This window comes from Ammospiza nelsoni, chromosome 9 (assembly GCF_027579445.1).
Source record: "Ammospiza nelsoni isolate bAmmNel1 chromosome 9, bAmmNel1.pri, whole genome shotgun sequence".
Classification (NCBI taxonomy): Eukaryota; Metazoa; Chordata; class Aves; order Passeriformes; family Passerellidae; genus Ammospiza; species Ammospiza nelsoni.
Window position 1 is genome coordinate 36,530,566 of NC_080641.1, and position 19,296 is coordinate 36,549,861.

Below are 19,296 nucleotides of genomic sequence, written 5' to 3' on the forward strand. Positions count from 1 at the left end.
TGCATTCCCTGGCCCGGCACCCAGGCCATATATGAGTTTCTGATACCTGTCTGAGCTCCCCAGTCAAAAGTTACCTCTTTGGAAGCATCCAGTCAGATTTCTTGTCAGGTCTAGTTCTGAGCTGTATGGACAGCTGTGCCCCACCTGGATCCATTGTGGTGGATTAGGACTTGTAATAATATGAGGTTAGGTACAGCATTCTGACCGTAGGATTCCTAGGCATCCATCTTTGCTGTTCTTGGAATTAATCATTCAGTTATCATCTTCGTCCCCCAGGGTTCTCTGAGCCTCATCAGCTCACCATCGGTCTCAGCTCACTCATCTCCTTTTGCATTCTCTCAGTCCTTGCAGCCATTTTCCTTGCCAAGAGATTTCTTTTCCTGTTGTGTCCCCTGTTGTTGTCTGTCCTGTCTGTCCTGTGTCACGGGTGTCTGCACACATTTGGGATGGGGCTGCTCTGCCGTGCTGCACAGCCTGGTGCGATAGGAGAAGTCTTGGAGACTTGGAATGTGTAATGTGGGGTGTAGTTGGACACTAGATGGGATCTGTGGATGGGCACAGGGCATCTGGAGCTCATCAGTTATCCTACAAGAGTGTGACTCTTGTCCTAACTTTTTTTTCAGATTCAGATGGATTAAATGTGTGCCAGAGGGCCCCATCCCGGGCGAGGGGATTGCCCCGAGCCGGTGAGGCCCCATTTGTCTCTGCAGCAGAAGTGTGTATGGTGAGTGTGTTACAGCTCTGTTCTTTGTCTTTCTTTTCAGGAAGTCAATCTGGATGCCAGCAGTCAAGGTGAGCAGTGGAGAGAATTGGCTGTTATTGCTCAGCTCTCAAGCACAACAATTTTTCAGCAGATTCGTCGTGTCACAAGAGGGATCTGCCCAGTGTCAAGGATGATGTTTGAGATTGAGGCTTCAGGTGAGTTGAGGATGGTGCCTGGGAGAGGGAGGGTGATCAGGTATCCAGTGTAGGATTTCTTGGGAGCGGGTTTGCAAGCAGCAGGGTGAGAAAGGGTGTTTATTTGAGGGCCCCCCCACACAAGGCTGTTCAGAAGCCTAGCAGAGGCATTCCCATGGCTTACAGCATACAAGGTGATCCACTGCACTCAGAGGAATGCCATTTAACTTTGTCTTTCTGTAACCCAGGTGCCACTGCTAATAAAGGCCACAGCCTTGGAATCAGGATGAAGCTGGAGCCTGAAGGAGCCAGGCACACTCAGGAGAGGGCAAGTAGCTGACTTGCAGGGATTTGGCCCACATAACTCTGGACTCATACTTTGGTTTTGGTTTTCTTTATTGCAGCTGACCGAGAGGCTCACAGGCCGTCACAGAGCCCTCCAAGGCAGACTCATTTCAGGTGCAGCGTGGATTCCCCTCACCGATCATCCAAAAGATAAGTCGGGGGCCACGGTCTGGAGATGGTGGAGTAGCAGGTTGGGAGTTTTTGGGACAGATTCAAAAATGAGCAGAGGGGAAAGCAATCTTCTCCAAGGGCCTCTTAGGACAGCTAAAGGGAGAGGCTCTACTTTTGATGGCAGCTTTCAGGCGGGCAGTGCAGAACAGCTCCGATCTGTGTCCTGTTGTCCGGTGTGCCGTGCTCCCTGGTGTGTCTTTGGGGTCCCTTTTGCCTTTTCCCCTCGAGGCCCTCACCACAAGCATGATGTGTCGTGTTTCATGTCCCCCCTGTTTGTCACTTTCTGTGTCACGGGTGTGTGCACACATTTTTTGCCGGAGCTGTTCTGCCCTGCCGCATGGCCTGCTGGAATAGGACGAGCCTTGGGGAGTTGAAATTTGTAATGTGGGCTGTACTTGGGCTCTAGATGTTGTTCCTAGATTGACATATGGTGTTTGCAGCTTGTGAGTTATCCTGGTGATGTTTGACATGTGTTCTAACTTTCTTTCAGGTGCAGACGCATTCCACGTGTGGCAGAGGGTCAGGGTTAGGAGGTGCCGGGCCTTCTTAGGAGCGCGGTGAGTAGCAGAGTGGTGGGGTTTTGGCCGATGCGGTGCCAAGATCAGGCCCTGATGTTTGGTTCTCTTTAATCTAGCTGTCTGAGTGACACCAGCCCGGTGCCAGCAGGACCTTCCCGTTTGACAAGGTGAGCTTTCTTTGCACCCGAGACCCGCATCCCCAGCTGTATGAGAGATAAGTAGAGGGCTACGACCCACAGTGGGGATGAAGTCATGGTGCTGTTTCGGGAAATACTGGGTGGAGTTTTTGATTCAGCTTTGGAGGTGGGGGATGTTCATGAGGTGGCCCCTTAGGCCTCATAAAAGCAAAGTCTCACTTTTGATCACAGTGTGGAGGTGTGCAGGGCAGAGCAGTCCCGGTGTGTCTCGTGTCACTTGTCTGTTGTGCATTATGTGTTGTTTGTGTATCCAATGTCTTTTACCTTTGGAGGGCCCTGTCAGTACCCCTGGCATCATTGTTAACATCTCTGATCTCTGCATTCCCTGGCCCGGCACCCAGGCCATATATGAGTTTCTGATACCTGTCTGAGCTCCCCAGTCAAAAGTTACCTCTTTGGAAGCATCCAGTCAGATTTCTTGTCAGGTCTAGTTCTGAGCTGTATGGACAGCTGTGCCCCACCTGGATCCATTGTGGTGGATTAGGACTTGTAATAATATGAGGTTAGGTACAGCATTCTGACCGTAGGATTCCTAGGCATCCATCTTTGCTGTTCTTGGAATTAATCATTCAGTTATCATCTTCGTCCCCCAGGGTTCTCTGAGCCTCATCAGCTCACCATCGGTCTCAGCTCACTCATCTCCTTTTGCATTCTCTCAGTCCTTGCAGCCATTTTCCTTGCCAAGAGATTTCTTTTCCTGTTGTGTCCCCTGTTGTTGTCTGTCCTGTCTGTCCTGTGTCACGGGTGTCTGCACACATTTGGGATGGGGCTGCTCTGCCGTGCTGCACAGCCTGGTGCGATAGGAGAAGTCTTGGAGACTTGGAATGTGTAATGTGGGGTGTAGTTGGACACTAGATGGGATCTGTGGATGGGCACAGGGCATCTGGAGCTCATCAGTTATCCTACAAGAGTGTGACTCTTGTCCTAACTTTTTTTTCAGATTCAGATGGATTAAATGTGTGCCAGAGGGCCCCATCCCGGGCGAGGGGATTGCCCCGAGCCGGTGAGGCCCCATTTGTCTCTGCAGCAGAAGTGTGTATGGTGAGTGTGTTACAGCTCTGTTCTTTGTCTTTCTTTTCAGGAAGTCAATCTGGATGCCAGCAGTCAAGGTGAGCAGTGGAGAGAATTGGCTGTTATTGCTCAGCTCTCAAGCACAACAATTTTTCAGCAGATTCGTCGTGTCACAAGAGGGATCTGCCCAGTGTCAAGGATGATGTTTGAGATTGAGGCTTCAGGTGAGTTGAGGATGGTGCCTGGGAGAGGGAGGGTGATCAGGTATCCAGTGTAGGATTTCTTGGGAGCGGGTTTGCAAGCAGCAGGGTGAGAAAGGGTGTTTATTTGAGGGCCCCCCCACACAAGGCTGTTCAGAAGCCTAGCAGAGGCATTCCCATGGCTTACAGCATACAAGGTGATCCACTGCACTCAGAGGAATGCCATTTAACTTTGTCTTTCTGTAACCCAGGTGCCACTGCTAATAAAGGCCACAGCCTTGGAATCAGGATGAAGCTGGAGCCTGAAGGAGCCAGGCACACTCAGGAGAGGGCAAGTAGCTGACTTGCAGGGATTTGGCCCACATAACTCTGGACTCATACTTTGGTTTTGGTTTTCTTTATTGCAGCTGACCGAGAGGCTCACAGGCCGTCACAGAGCCCTCCAAGGCAGACTCATTTCAGGTGCAGCGTGGATTCCCCTCACCGATCATCCAAAAGATAAGTCGGGGGCCACGGTCTGGAGATGGTGGAGTAGCAGGTTGGGAGTTTTTGGGACAGATTCAAAAATGAGCAGAGGGGAAAGCAATCTTCTCCAAGGGCCTCTTAGGACAGCTAAAGGGAGAGGCTCTACTTTTGATGGCAGCTTTCAGGCGGGCAGTGCAGAACAGCTCCGATCTGTGTCCTGTTGTCCGGTGTGCCGTGCTCCCTGGTGTGTCTTTGGGGTCCCTTTTGCCTTTTCCCCTCGAGGCCCTCACCACAAGCATGATGTGTCGTGTTTCATGTCCCCCCTGTTTGTCACTTTCTGTGTCACGGGTGTGTGCACACATTTTTTGCCGGAGCTGTTCTGCCCTGCCGCATGGCCTGCTGGAATAGGACGAGCCTTGGGGAGTTGAAATTTGTAATGTGGGCTGTACTTGGGCTCTAGATGTTGTTCCTAGATTGACATATGGTGTTTGCAGCTTGTGAGTTATCCTGGTGATGTTTGACATGTGTTCTAACTTTCTTTCAGGTGCAGACGCATTCCACGTGTGGCAGAGGGTCAGGGTTAGGAGGTGCCGGGCCTTCTTAGGAGCGCGGTGAGTAGCAGAGTGGTGGGGTTTTGGCCGATGCGGTGCCAAGATCAGGCACTGATGTTTGGTTCTCTTTAATATAGCTGTCTGAGAGACACCAGCCCGGTGCCAGCAGGACCTTCCCATCTGATGAGGTGGCCTTTCTTTGCACCTGACAGGGACCAGCATCCCCAGCTGTATGAGAGATAAGTAGAGGGCCGTGACCCACAGAGGGGCTGAAAGCACGGTGCTGGTTTGGGGATTACAGGGAGGGGGTTTTGAGTCCAGTTTGGAGGTGGGGGGGTGTTAATGAAGTGGCCCCTTAGGCCCCATAGAAGCCAAGTCTCACTTTTGATCACAGTGCTGAGGTGTGCAGCAGGGCAGAGCAGTCCCGGTGTGTCTCGTGTCACTTGTCTGTTGTGAATTGTGTGTTGTTTGTGTATCCCATGTCTTTTACCTTAGGGGTGCCTGTCATTAATCTTGGCATCATTGTTAGCATCTGTGATCTCTGCATTCCCTGGCCTGGCACCCAGGCCACAGAACTTTTGACTGGGGAGCTCAGACAGGCGTCAGACTCTCTTCTGTCTTTGGAAGCATCGCATCTGATGTCTTGTCAGGTCTCGGTCTGGGCTGTATGGACAGCTATGCCCCCACCTGGATCCATTTTGGTGGATTAGGATTTGGCGTAATATGAGGTTAGGTAGAGGATTCTGACCGTAGGATTCCTAGGCATCCATCTTTGCAGTTCTTAGAAGAAATCATTCAGTTATCATCTTCTTCCTTCGGGGTTCTCTGAGCCTCATCAGCTCACCATCAGTTTGAACTCGGTCATCTCCTTTTGCATTCTCTCAGTCCTTGCAGCCATTTTCCTTGCCTAGAATTTTCTGTCTGTGTTGTGTCCCCGTTGTCTGTCCTGTCCTGTCCATCCTGTGTCACGGCTGTCAGCACACATTTGTGCCCGAGCTGCTCTGCCCTGCCGCATAGCCTGGTGCAATAGGAGAGGGCCCGGGGATTTGTAATGTGCAGTGTGGGGTGTAGTTGGACTCTAGATGGGATTTGTAGATGGACACAGGATATCTGGAGCTCTTCAGTTCTCATTGAACCGTCTGACTGTTGTCCTAACTTTTTTTTCAGATGCACCTCCTCAGATGACTGCAGTAGTTGTGTAGGTTCCTTCTTCTGAAAGGGAATAGGGCGCAAGAATTCATCTTCCAGAGAATTTTTGCAAGTCCTGGCTTGTATTGTATCTGCCTATGGTGGCTTATGTTCTATGTACCTATACATCTGTCTTCTATTGGATTTTGGGTAGAAAATTTATCAGTCCAGAGAGGAGACAAGTCCTAGCTGTCAGATAGCCACTCGTTGACCCTTCCTGTCGTCTCACAGGTCCCCGAGGCTGCTGATTTCCCCAGGATCTGCCATTTTACCTCAAGGAGCGGCAGCCAGAAGATGTGTCACAGCACGTTCTTCAGCATCTCGAGTAAGGGCCGCAGTGAGCATTTAAGTGGAAAGATTGTGTGAGCGTGTGTGAGAGCACGTGGCTGTGTCTGTCTGTGTCTGCTCGTTTCTGCGTGTGTGAGTGCATGCTGACTGGATTTAACCTTGTGTGTGTGACTTTTGCTTTCCAGGTTTTGCGACTCCTTGTTAAATTTAGAATAAAAAATCCCCAGCCGGGTTGTATTGCATGAACTGACATGATATGTACCGATTTTGGCTTAAAACCCAGAAAACCAGACGAAGATGAGCAGGAAAAAACCAGAAAAAAACCACATGATGGACAAGAAAAAAACCCAGAAAAAGCCCAGGATGGGCAAGAAAGCAACGAGAAAAAAACCCCAGAAAATAATCCCAGATGGGCAAGAAAAAAACGTAGAAAAACCCCAGAAAATCACCCAAGATGGGCAAGAAAAAAACCCAGAAAAAACCCCCAAAAAAAAACTCTGAGATGGGCAAGAAGAAAACCAGAAAAAAGTCTGAAGATGGGCAAGAAAAAACCCAGAAAAAACCCCCAAGATGGACAAGAAATAACCCAGAAAAAAATTCGAAGAAGGGCAAGAAAAGACCCAGAAAACACCCAGAAAAAAATCGCAACCCAAGTATAAATATAGAAATGTTTGTCAAGTATATGCAAATATATAAAGAAATGTTAAATTATTTGAAATATAAAATAACATAAATATAACATTTATACAGTATTACTTGTGTTATGGATCATATTGATTTTTATTTATTTCCTATAATACACTACAATATTTATATCAATTTTACATCTATCATATCTATCATTTGTTATATGTTATACCAGATTGATATACTCTAGGTTTTTTTAAGTAGTTTAAAATAAAGGGGATTTTTTTTTTTATTTGGCAAAAGCAGGTGTTTTAGTATAAACATTATAAATACAAATAATATAAAGGTAGAAATCTAAGAATAGAAATAGATCATAAATAGCTGAAGGTTAATATAAAAATTAAAAATGTAAGGAAAAATAAGTTGTAGCAGTAGATATGGTACATAATTAGGAAAATAATTTATCTCTTATTTGAATAGGATACATGTCATACATAATGATTAATATAATACTTAAGTATAAACTACAAATATAAATGTGAGTGTAGTCATGAGCGCTATAAATATAAAAATATTTCAATGTAGTTTAAAAGAATAGAGCTTTTTTGTATTTATTTAGTTAGGATGGGATTTGTATTTTAAATAGTGAAAGCATGATAGAAATGTAATTTTAGACATAGAAATATACAATCAATGTGGAAAGATATTTATAAAAGCACAAAATATAAGTAAATATAAATAATAGAAATAGAATAATGTTATATAAATTACATGCTACATCAATGTCCACTATAGCTATGCATGTGAATATAAATACGAAAAATGGAAATAAAAAATTTATTTAAACATGGCTTTAAAGCAAGGGGCCTTGTTTGATTCTGGTGGGGTAAGAGGCAGGTTTTTGGCATTTATTTCAGAGCAGTTTTTGGCGGGGGTCGCCCCTGTTCTTTTTTGCCACCTTGCCTGCCCGCAGCCCCGAGGCGCGCTGCGCCCCCGGCTGGGGCGGGCGGCAGTGCTGCCGCCTTGTGGGCAGAGCGCGGTACTGCAGCTCTGTCGCTACCGGCAGCCGCGAGGCCGCCATCTTGGGAGTGGCGAGTCGCGGATGTCACGGACTTTTCCTTGACCTTCTTAACATGGCAGCGAGAAGGGCGGGGAAGTCGAGGGCCAGCGTCGGTCGAATCGGCTGCCTGCATGAAACACCGACGCCACGGCGGCCCCGATGGATTTTTATGTGGCATTTTAAGTGTATAAGACACGGCCTATGTGGTCAGCGGCGCCGTGGGCGAACATATTTAGGCGGGTTGCTGAGAGGCATCTGGGTAAAACCCTATTTCTTCCGAGGGTCCTCCTCGGCCGCCATTTTGGGAGGGGCGCGTCGCAAATGTCGCGGGCGTTCTTTGACCTTCTCAAGATGGCGGCGAAATGGGCGGGGAAATCGCACGCCCCCATAAATCTCCTCCCCCTGTGGCCGCAGAGCGGGATCGCACCCCCCCGAGCCAGCGCCCTGTCCCTCGCCGCTGAGTGCCGGGGGCGGGGCAAGGACGCGGCTGCCGAGCGAGGGAAGGGCGCTGGAGCCAGCGGCGGTCGGCCCAGGGTCTGTAAATGGCGGGGGCGGGTGAAGGACATTCGGTCATGCAAAGGGATGCGATGGCCGAGGAGAACGGCCGCGGCGGGGGCGGCCGGGCGGGGCCGGTTTCGGCGGGCGGCGGAGGTGCGGTCGCAGCGCTCCGCGGGCCGGGGCAGCGGGCGGGGGCGGGCGAGCGGCGTCGGAACAGGGCGGCAGCTCCCGAGCCCGCGCCCGCCCCGCTCCAGGCGCTGGGAGCGACCGCGGGCCGGACAATCCCGGCGGGGCGGCCCCGGGGCGGCGGGCAGGCGGCGGAGCGGGGCCGTGGCGCTCCCCGCCTTCGCTGCCGCCAGCTTTGGAAGGTCGGGCCGGGCGCCCGACCCGTCCCGCTGCCTCCCGGTCTCTGTAAACTCCTCTCTGGCTTCATAGGTCCGTGCTGGAGAGAGGGACAAAGGGCCCCGCTGGTTGCCGTGTCCTCGGGGGGCAGAGAGTTCTGACCTTGGCCGCATGGGCTGCCGAGTGTTGGAACAATGGGGATGCGCTTTTATGTATTTAGTGACATTTATGTATTTTTGTGTACATTTTATGTATTTAGTGACATTTAGAGATTTATTCCCCTGCTTCAGGTGAGCGTGCATCATTGCCGGTTTGGGATTGAGTGAAATGGCTGAGGAAACCAGCTCTGGTGGGGAGGCAGGGAAATCCTCTCTTTACCCATTCTTCACGGCAGGACAGCCTGAAGACTGAAAGTGTAAGAAGATGTGGAGGGAAACAGAGAATCTGGCAGGAGCATCGAACGCACAAGTGCACGAATTTTGCTTTTGGCTTGGATTTAAACTCAGAAGTTGTGAGGACTTTGGGAGTGAGAAGGGATATTTCAGAAGGAGAAGAAGAAAAAGAAGTTGTTGTTACAGTCTTGGCAAAAGCTTCTGTTCTAGCTAATAAAATAAGTTAGTTTAAATAAAAAAAAAAAAAAAAAAAAAAAAAAAGTGGAGTATTTTTTTTCCTACACTATTATATTCATTGGTGGTATATGGTGTGTTGTTTTATTTCTTGGTATTATTAACTCTGTGTAAGTTGTTTTTTGGGTGAAGCTGACTTTCTGGATGGGTTGGTTTGTATTTGAGCTAGGATTAATTTCAAGAGGTTTCTTTCATAGACTTCTGATAGGTATTACTGGCATTTTGGTTTTGTTTAATTTATGTATAAACATACAGCTTTGGTAGGGCCAGCTGGGCTGCTGGAGTTTTGGGTGTGAATTTATTAGATGGCTTTTGTTAAATGCAGTTTTTCATTTTTGAAATGTTTTTCAATGTAGTGGTTTTAAGGTGGTTTTTAAGAATTCACTGTATTGTTTAATGTTGTTTGTAGTTGGTGTATGATAAGGGATGTGGTGTGACTTCTTGAACGCTATGGTTTTAGTGTTCCTAAGTTCCGATTTCTTTCTGGTTCGTTAGGTGTTTTTAGTTTTATTGTTGGGGAGAGGGGCATTTATATGGTGGGTTTTTATAGGCAATATTTTTTAAATTTAGTTAGTGATATTTTGTAGTATTTTAATAGTTTAGATTTTTTTTTATTTTTATGCTTTTAGTTAATTTGTAAAATTTTTTCAAATAACTTTTCCAGATTATCGGTTATTATTTGTGCATAAACGTAGAGCTTTTTTTTCTTAGTACTGTTTTGGGTCAGTTGTACAGTTTTGAGTCTAGTGAGTTGGTTCGATTTAATTTTTAATGGGTGTTTGTTTTTATTAGTAGTTGTGTCATTTTCAAGGTGTATTTGAGTTTGTGGGTGTTTGAGATATTGGTTTAGGAGGAAGTTTATGATGAGAATGTGTGGAGGCTTTGGGCTGCTTATAGTGGGATTTAAAATTTATTTACAGTTAGGTTTATTTGAGTTTTTATTAGGGTTCAATGTTGTGGGATGTTTGTTCCTTTAGTAATAGAAATAGGTTTTGTTTTGATGTGCTGCAATGGGATGAGCGCGGGCTGCGTACAGGTGCTGACAAAGGTACGGTATTGTTGTGGTTCTGATGTGTCGGGTTAATGAACTTACATGGTCTAACATATACATGAAAATAGAAATAAATATAAATTTAAAAATAAATATGAAATTAGAGTGGTAGACATAGATAACAGATACATACATAAAAGTATAATATATGGTATATAATTGTAACATTATATATAGAGTGGAGTATAATTTATATATATTAAGAAAGATATATAAACATAGAATGTAAATATAAAAAGGTTAAAATAAATTGGAGATTTTTTTCGGTTTTTTTAGGTTGTAGGCTGTTTTTTTAAATAAATAATATAAATAGAAATAATATAAAAGTAGAAATCCAGATATACAAATATATAATTTATATACCAATATCTATAAATATCTAATATGAATAAATATAAGTAAAAGAAATACATAATATAAAAATAATACATCTATTATTATAATAAAAGGTATTCTCTCTAATATATATCGATAAATATAATAAATAAAAATTTTAAAGGTAGATGTGAATAGAATTTTAACTATTGTTTAAATCAAGGGATGTCCTCTGTTTTTATAGAGGCAGGAGTTTTATTTTAAATACTATAAGTCTTATAAAAATGTGAATCGTAAGTTAGAAATGTATAATAATTATATAAAGAGAAATTGCTAAACTATGAATATAAATTTAAATATAAACATAAGTAAGTAAAATGCAGATTTGTAATATAGAATATAAATAACATTATAGGGCACTATAAATTATAAATAGGAATAAAAATATAAAACTATGTAAATATATTCCAAAGGAAAGGATTTTTTTTGGCTTTTATTTAAGTAGAGGCAGATGTTATTTAAAATAAAACATAAGTGTTACAGAAGTAAAAATCTTGACAGGGGAATATATAATCAATATGTAAAAATAGGTATAAAATAGATAAATAAGTGCTTGGAGTAGATATAGAATAAAAATTTATTTATAAATTGACATTGATAAAGATAAATGTATAAGTAAGCAATATACATTTATATTTATAATGCATATTGTGAATGTAAATATGAAAACATAAGGATATATATATTTGAATATTTTTTAGAAGAAAGGGTTGGGGTTTTTTTTGGTTCTTACTGGGTTAGAGGATGCCTCCCAGACCCAAGCTGCCACCTCAGCCGACTCAAGCAATCTGCAACAAGGAATCTGGGGGGCTGAGTTTTGCTTACCTGGAGAAAGCGTCAGCACTAGTGTTCAGGAGCCTCTGGCCAAGAGGGGCCGGCCATCTGCCTGCTGAAATTCTGCATTGCGCAGGATGCCTCCCAGACCCAAGCTGCCAGCACCGCAGAGTCAGGCTGGTTTGAGGGTCCCCAAATGTGTCCAGCAATCTCCCATCAGGAGCCTGGGGTGCTGAGTTTTCTTCTTCTGGGAAAGGGCTGGCATTGGTGTTCAGGAGGCCTCGCCTGGAGTGGCTGGCTGCCTGCTGATATTTCTGCATTGCCAAATGTGCCTCCCAGACCCAAGCTGGCACCAGTGAAAACTCCAGCTGCTTTTGCCTCGGCACGTGTCTCCTGCCATCTGCCATCAGGAACCTCAGCTGCTGAGTTACACTTCCCTGTGTAATGGGCAGCACTGGTGTCCAGGGCCCAGGGGCCCTTACTGGCCAGCTGCCTGCTCAAATTCTGCATTGCGCAGGATGCCTCCCCGACCCAAGCTGCCACCACCGCAGTGTCTGGCTGGGTCCCAAATGGCCCCAGCAATCTTCCATCACGAACCTGAGCTGGTGAGTTACATTTACCTGTGTCAAGGGCAGCATTTCTGTTCAGAGCCCAGGGGCCCTTCGTGGCCGGCCGCCTGCTGAAATTCTCCATTGCGCATGATGCCTCCCGAATCCAAGCTGGCACCTTAGCCGAGCTGGGCTCGTTTGAGAGTCCCACGCGACTCGAGCAATATGCCACCAGGAACTTGGGCAGCTGAGTTTTGCTTACCTGGGAAAAGGGACAGCACTAGTGTTTAGGAGCCTCTGGGCAAGAGGGGCTGGCTGTCTGCCATCTGAAATTCTGCACTGTGCAGGATGCCTCCCAGAACCAAGCTGCCACCTCAGCTGAGTTGAGCAATCTGCAGCAAGGAATCTGGGTGGCTGAGTTTTGCTTACCTGGTAAAAGGGTCAGCACTAGTGTTCAGGAGCTTGGGGCCAGCTGTCTGCTGAAATTTAACATTGCGCAGGATGCCTCCCAGACTCAAGCTGCCACCACCGTAAAGTCAGGCTGGTTTGAGAGTCTCAAGTGGCTGTAGCACTCTGCTCTCAGGAAACTGAGCTGGTGAGTTATACTTACCTGTGTAAAGGGCAGCATTGGTGTCCAGGGCCCTTAGTGGCCTGTAGTGGCCTGCTGTCTGCTGAAATTCTGCATTGCTCATGATCCCTCCCAGCCCCAAGCTGCGACCTGTGCCTAGTTGATCTTGTTTGAGACTGCCAAGCACCTCCAGCAATCTGAAACTAGGAACCTGGGCTGCTGAGTTTTGCTTATCTGGGAAAAGGGACGGCACCAGTGTTTAGGAGCCTCTGGTCCAGAGGGGCCAACTGTCTGCCACCTGAAATTCTGCATTGCACAGGATGCCTCCCGGACCCCAGCTGCCACCACCGCCAAGTCAGGCAGGTTTGAGGGTCTCAAATGGCTCCAGCAATCTCCCATCAGGAGCCATGGCTGCTGAGTTTTCTTCTTCTGGGAAAGGGCTGGCATTGGTGTTCAGGAGGCCTCGCCTGGACTGGCTGGCTGCCTGGTGATATTTCTGCATTGCCAAATGTGCCTCCCAGACCCAAGCTGGCACTAGTTCCAACTCCAGCTGCTTTTGCCTCGCCACGTGTCTCCTGCTACCTGCCATCAGGAACCAGGGTGTCCGAGGTACGCTTTCTTGAGAAAAGGGCTGGCCTTCATGTTCAGGGGCAAGGGGCTCTTAGTGGACGGCTAGGTCCTGAAATTCCCCATTGCGCCGGATGCCTCCCACATCCAAGTTGCCACCTGTGCCGAGTTGAGCTGGTTTCAGACTCCCAAGCGCCTCCAGCAATTTGAAATCAGGAACCGGTGTTGCTGAGTTTTCTTTACCTGGGAAAAGGGTCAGCACTAGCGTTCAGGGGCCTGTGGCCCGGAGCGGCCAGTTGTTTGCCTTCTGAAATTCTGCATTTCCCAATCTGCCTCCCAGACCCAGTTGGCACCTATCCCAACTCCAGCTGCTTTGGCCTCGGCACGTGTCTCCTGCTATCTCCCATCAGGAACCTGGGCTGCTGAGTCAGGCTTACCTTAGAAAAGGGCTGGTGTTCACGTTCAGGGCCCCGGGGGCCCTTCGTGGCCATCAGCCTGCTAAAATTCTGCATTGCGCAGGATGCCTCGCTGACCCAAGCTGCCACCACCGTAAAGTCAGTCTGGTTTTAGGGTCCCAAATGGCTCCAGAAATCGCAGCAAGGAACATGGGGGGCTGAGTGTTGCTTACCTGGTCCGCCCCCTCCTATGGGAGCTTCTTTTAATGGAAATAGACCAATTCCTTTATCCCATTCTTTTTTGATTTTTATCCTCTATAGCTTTCTTCCCGTACTTTTAGGAAGAAGCAGGAGAGGGCTTTCTTTTAACTGAACTTGTAGTGTTTCGAGAAGGTGATTCCTTTAGAAAGTTCCCCTGAGCAGCCGGAGCTGTGGTTACCAAGGGAACGGAGCTCAGGGCGGGACGGGGGAGCTGGGCACAGCTCAGGTTTCGGTCCTCCAGAGGCGGGATCTGCAGCCGGGATCGGCGGAGGGGCCGTTCCGGTGCAGACCGAGCTGGAGCGTGCATGGCTCCCGCGTGGCTCACGGCGGCTGATCCGGCAGAGACAAAGCCGGGACTGACGCCGGCTGCAGCGGAGGGAGCCGAGCAGAGTGAGAACAGACGGGACCCCGCTCCGTGCGGTGACCACGGTGCGCACGGCAGGACCCCCCCCCCCCTCCCTCCCCCGGCACGGCCGGCGGAGCGGCCGCGGTCCAGGCGGCCAGACCGAGACAGCCCTAACCTCAGCCTAACCAGCCCCCCTAAAAACAGCCTTTTCCCCCAAGAGCAGCAGCACAACACAGCAACCCTAACAGCGAGACCAGACAGCAGCCTTCACACACCGGGTCAATGACAGAACCCTCAGAGACCAACAGCCCCACTGCAAAAAGGTAGGGGTGACGTCTGTGGGCTAGACAGCAAGAGGTGGAATTCGGAGTCGAGCACGTCTTTTTGAGTTTTTTTGTCTAGGACTTTTAAAGGTATTTAGAAGATTTTGGAAGGGACTTTTCAGGGTATTGTTGGGGCTTTTTCCAACCCATTCTATGATTCTTTAGCATATTTTCAAGATTATGGTCAGGGTCAGAGGAAACACCCTCTGAAAAGGCAGAGTTTTAGGACTGCAGTGGAATGCTTTAGAAAGGGGCCAGCGGTGGCACAGTGGGTCGGGTCCCACCCTGCCAGTCCAAAGGTTGTAAGTTTTAGACCCAGTTAAGTTGTTGTGGTTAGGGTTAGATGGTCTCAGGTTTGGTCCGGGAGAATTTCTGCACAGAAAAACTCACCCCCTGAGTTTCCTGATGCCAGTTTGCACTAGGAGGTGCTTGCCACTGCCAGGGCAGCCCGAGTTCTCGGTGGGGGCATCTTTGCTCCTGGAGAAATCCTGTGCCGGCGTCTTCCCTGTAAAACCAAACTCACACCTGCTGCGTGTCCACGTCAGAGGCACGTGGCACTGCAAGGGCAGCGAGAATTCTTGGTGTCGGCAGCTGCGGGCTGTGAGAAATTGTTCTCTGCAGTTTTGGAGGCCGAATCGCAGTTTCAGCCATGGGCACACAGAGAGGAAAGGCTGTTAATTTCCTTCGAAAGGAAAGTGTGGCACCCCATGGTTTAAGGGGCAGAAGAAGGGCTGTGTAGGGGAAGGAGCTCCTCACAGGACCTTTCTTCACCTCCACCCCCAGTCCAAGGTCTAGCAGCGCCCCGTGTGACCAGCTGCTTTCAGAGGGTTACCCGGGCACAGGTGCACAGGGAGCTGCTCGGCCAGAGGGGCTAACAGGGGTATCCCAAGTGTCCCTCCATGAACTATGGTCAGAGCATCCAGCACGGACCAGGGAGCAGCCGGACCCACCCGGGCACAGAGCATCACTTTGGGAAAACGCCAAGGGAAGAGCCCTTTTGCCAAGGGGCAGCATCTGAGCAGACCAGGCAGCATGTGGGGTTCCACGAGAGGGCTTGCAACTGTCCCCTTTTACTGTGTCAGTCCCTCTCCAAAGCCCCAGACCCTCCAGAGCACTCCCAGAAAGGAGAAGGGTTATTAGGAGAAAAAGGGTTTAGGGAAAAGGGGAAAAGCTTCCTTTTCCATTACTTTTTGTGTTCAAACTGGTAGGGACTTGGATTCCCCTGCAATTGTAATGGTCTCAGTTGAAAGAATCCCTGCCTTTTCTATGCTGTTAGGGGCGTTAATTGACAGTGAGTCCCCATTCTCTATTATTTGGCAGTTTAAAAAAAAGGGGAAAATCTTGACAATGTTTCTTATGGGTTTGAAGTAAGGGTAGCCACCCCCTTTTTGTTGTCCTGAGGCCCAAATTGAGGGAGAAGCCCAGCTATCCCTCCATCCTAAGGGTTTGAACTGAGGGAAAAATCCTTCTCTTTTCATCACTGGAGAGATTTTAAAGTGTGGAAAGCCCCTCTTTTCCCAATACTTAAGGAGAGCAAATTAAATAGCAGAAACTAGGTATTTGTTATTGCATTACCTTCAGTAGAGATAACTGCCCCATTTCCTCTTTTTAAGGAGGTCACTTGAAGGAAGCTCTGCCTTTTTCAGCATTTTAAGGGTTTAAAACTACATTTCAGGGCACTTCTTTCTGTGCTGTAGGACCAAGTATCTCAGAGAAGGATGAGCCTGGCATGCACTTAACCCTAACACTGCCTGGGAGGCTTTTATCTTTCTTATTTTTACTTATAAGGTAGATGGCCAAAATTGGAGGTCCCAAGGAGACTTAGACTATTCATATCATTAGTATTCTTCTCCACCCAGTTTAATCACATGGGAAGTACTACTTAGTAGCCACTAGTTACGTAGTTACTAAGGAATAATTACGTAAGTTAACAGCCAATTACCCAATTTATCTAGTTATGCTGCCTAAACAGAAAGTTTTATTTCTTACCAGTTTTCCTCACTTGTGCTCCAAGTAGTTGTTGTAAAAAAGAAAGCGCTGTTATTTTTCTGAAGAGTTTTTTTCTATAACAAGCCCTTCACTCCCCTTCAATTCAAGTCTGAGGGGCGAAACAGCGGCAGCTGCTCTGAGGGCTTTTATACCCGGTGGGAGTCGCCCCCCTCCCTTTTCCCAGGTGCCATGGGAACGAGAGGCGGGCACAATCAGGGGTATATTAACCCCAGCCTTGGCTGAGGGGCTTCATTCCCTCTCTGGGATGTGCTGAGGTAAGAGCTCTCCTCTCATTTCAGTGAAGAGGCTCTTTCAGCTTATCTCAGCTTCTTTTCAGCAGGTGTTTCTGGGCATCTAAAGAACTGAAGCTTTGAAGATTCTGTGAAGTAAACAGCGTGGAATAGAAGGCGCATTTAGGTTCACGATTTTGGGTTTTGTGTTTAGGGGTGGTAAAGTGCATTTGTAATTTCTGGTTTAGGCATTGTTTTGTTTTGTATTTTTTTTTAGAAGGAGTGCAGCTCCCAGAGATTCCTGGTTGCGTCAAGTACCACGCTTTTTTCAGCAGATTCGTCATGTCACAAGAGGGATCTGCCCAGTGTCAAGGATGATGTTTGAGACAGAGGCTTCAGGTGAGTTGAGGATTGTGATTAGGAGAGGGAGGGTGAGCAGGTATACAGTTAGGAATTATTGTGGGTGGGGGGAGTTTGAAGGTAGCAGGGTGGAAAAGGATGTGTATTTGAGGACCCCCCCTAAGGCTTCTCAGAAGCCTAGCAGAGGTATTGCCATGTCCTACAGCACACAAGGTTATCTACTGCACTCATAGGAATGCTATTCAATTTTGCCTTTCTCTAACCCAGGTGCCACTCCTAATAAAGGCCACAGCCTTGTAATCAGGGTGAAGCCGGAGCCTGAAGGCGCCAGGCACACTCAGGAGAGGGCAAGTAGCTGCCTTGGTGGGATTTGGCCCACATAACTCTGGACTCATACTTTGGTTTTGGTTTTTTTCATTGTAGCTGACCCAGAAGCTAACAGGCCACCACGAGGCCCGTCCAAGGCAGACTCATTTCAGGTGCAATGTGGATCCACATCACCAATCAAACAAAAGATAAGTTGGGGGCTATAGCTTGGAGATGGGATGATGAGAGAGTAGCAGGTTGGGAGTTCTTAGGCCAGATTTAAAAATTACCAGATGGAAAAGCAATCTTCTGCAAGGGCCTCTTAGGATAGCTAAAGGGAGAGGCTTTACTTTTGATGGCAGCTTTTAGGCGGGCAGTGCAGAACAGCTCCGGTCTGTGTCACGTTGTCCGGTGTGCCGCGTTCCCTAGTGTGTCTTTGGGGTCCCTTTTCCCTTCCCCCCTCAATCCCCTCACCACAAGCATGATGTGTCGTGTTTCATGTCCCCCTGTTTGTCACGTTCTGTGTCACAGGTGTCTGCACATATTTGTGCTGGAGCTGTTCTGCCCTGCCGCGTGGCATGCTGCAGTAGGACAAGCCTGGGAAGTTGGAATTTGTAATGTGGGGTGTACTTGGGCTGTAGATGCTATTCCTAGGTTGGCATAAGGTGTTTGCAGCTTGCGAGTTGTCCTGGAGGTGTTTGACATATGTTCTAACTTTCTTTCAGGTGCAGATGCCTTGCATCCCTGGCCGAGGGTCAGGGTTAGGAGTAGGAGGTGCCGGGCCTTCTTAGGAGCACTGTGAGTAGCACACTGGTGGGGTTTTGGGTGATGTGGTGCCAAGATCAGGCACTGATATTTAGTTTTCTCTATAATACAGCTGTCTGAGAGACACCAGTGCGGTCACAGCAGGACCTTCCCAGCTGACGAGGTGGCCTTTCTTTGCACCTGAGACCAGCATCCCCTGATGTCTGAGAGATAAGTAGAGGGCCATGACCCACAGGGGGGATGAAAGCAGAGTGCCGGTTTGGGAATTACCGGGAGGGGTTTTGGAGTCCCCTTGGAGCTGGGGGTGTCCATGAAGTGGCCCCTTAGGCCCCGTAAAAGCCAAGTCTCACTTTTGATCACAGTGCTGAGGTGTGCAGGAGGGCAGAGCAGTCCCGGTGTGTATCGTGTCACTTGTCTATTGTGCATTATGTGTTGCTTGTGTATCTCATGTCTTTTTCCTTAGCCCTTTGAGGGTCCTGTCAGAAACCCTGGCATCATTGGTAGCATCTGTCATCTCTGCATTCCTTGGCCTGGCACCCAGGCCATAGATGCAATTCTGATACCTGTCTGAGCTCCCCAGTCAAAAGTTCTCTGTTTGGAAGCATCCAGTCAGTTGTCTTTTCAGGTCTTGTTCTCAGCTGTATGGACAGCTATGCCCCACCAGGATCCATTATGGTGGATTAGGACTTTGTAATAATACGAAGTTAGGTAGAGGCTTCTGATTGTAGGATTCCTAGGCATCCATCTTTGCAGTTCTTGGAAGAAAGAATTCAGTTTAGCATCCTCTTCCTCCAGGGTTCTCTGAGCCTCATCAGCTCACCATCGGTTTCAGCTCCATAATCTTGTTTTGCATTCTCTCAGTCCTTGCAGCTGTTTTCCTTGCTAAGAGATTTCTGTCTGTGTCTTGTGTCCTTTGTTTGTCATGTCTGGTCTGTCCTGTGTCACGGGTGTCTGCACACTTTTGGGATGGGGCTGCTCTGCCCTGCCGCATAGCCTGGTACGATAGTAGAAGTCTTGGAGACTTGGTATGTGTAATGTGGGGTGTACCTGGACTCTAGATGGGATTTGTAGATGGACATAGGATCTCTGGAGCTCTTCAGTTATCATGCAACTTTTTGACTCTTGTCCTAATTTTTTTTTTTCAGGTTCAGATGGCTTAAATCTGTGCCAGAGGGCCCCATCCCAGGTGAGGGGATTCCCCCAAGGAGGTAAGGCCCCATTTGTCTCTGCAGCAGAAGTGTGTATGGTGACTCTGTTACAGCTCTGTGTTTTGTCTTTCTTTTTAGGAAGTCAATCTGGATACCAGCAGCCAAGGTGAGCAGCGGAGAGAAGTAGTTGGTAGTGCTCAGCTCTTAGGTATAATGATTTTTCAGGAGATTCATCGTGTCACAAGAGGGATCTGCCCAGTGTCAAGGATGATGTTTGAGATTGAGGCTTCAGGTGAGTTGAGGATT

The 19,296-nt window shown here is 47.8% G+C and overlaps 1 long non-coding RNA gene across 1 annotated transcript; it reads left to right on the top strand.

The window, feature by feature from the left end:
• Nucleotides 1-5,518: 5,518 nt before the first annotated feature.
• Nucleotides 5,519-6,583, top strand: LOC132077069 (uncharacterized). Its single transcript, XR_009418991.1, has 2 exons — nucleotides 5,519-5,868; nucleotides 6,017-6,583. It is a non-coding gene; the product is annotated as an uncharacterized LOC132077069 (long non-coding RNA).
• The last annotated feature ends 12,713 nt before the right edge of the window (nucleotides 6,584-19,296 follow it).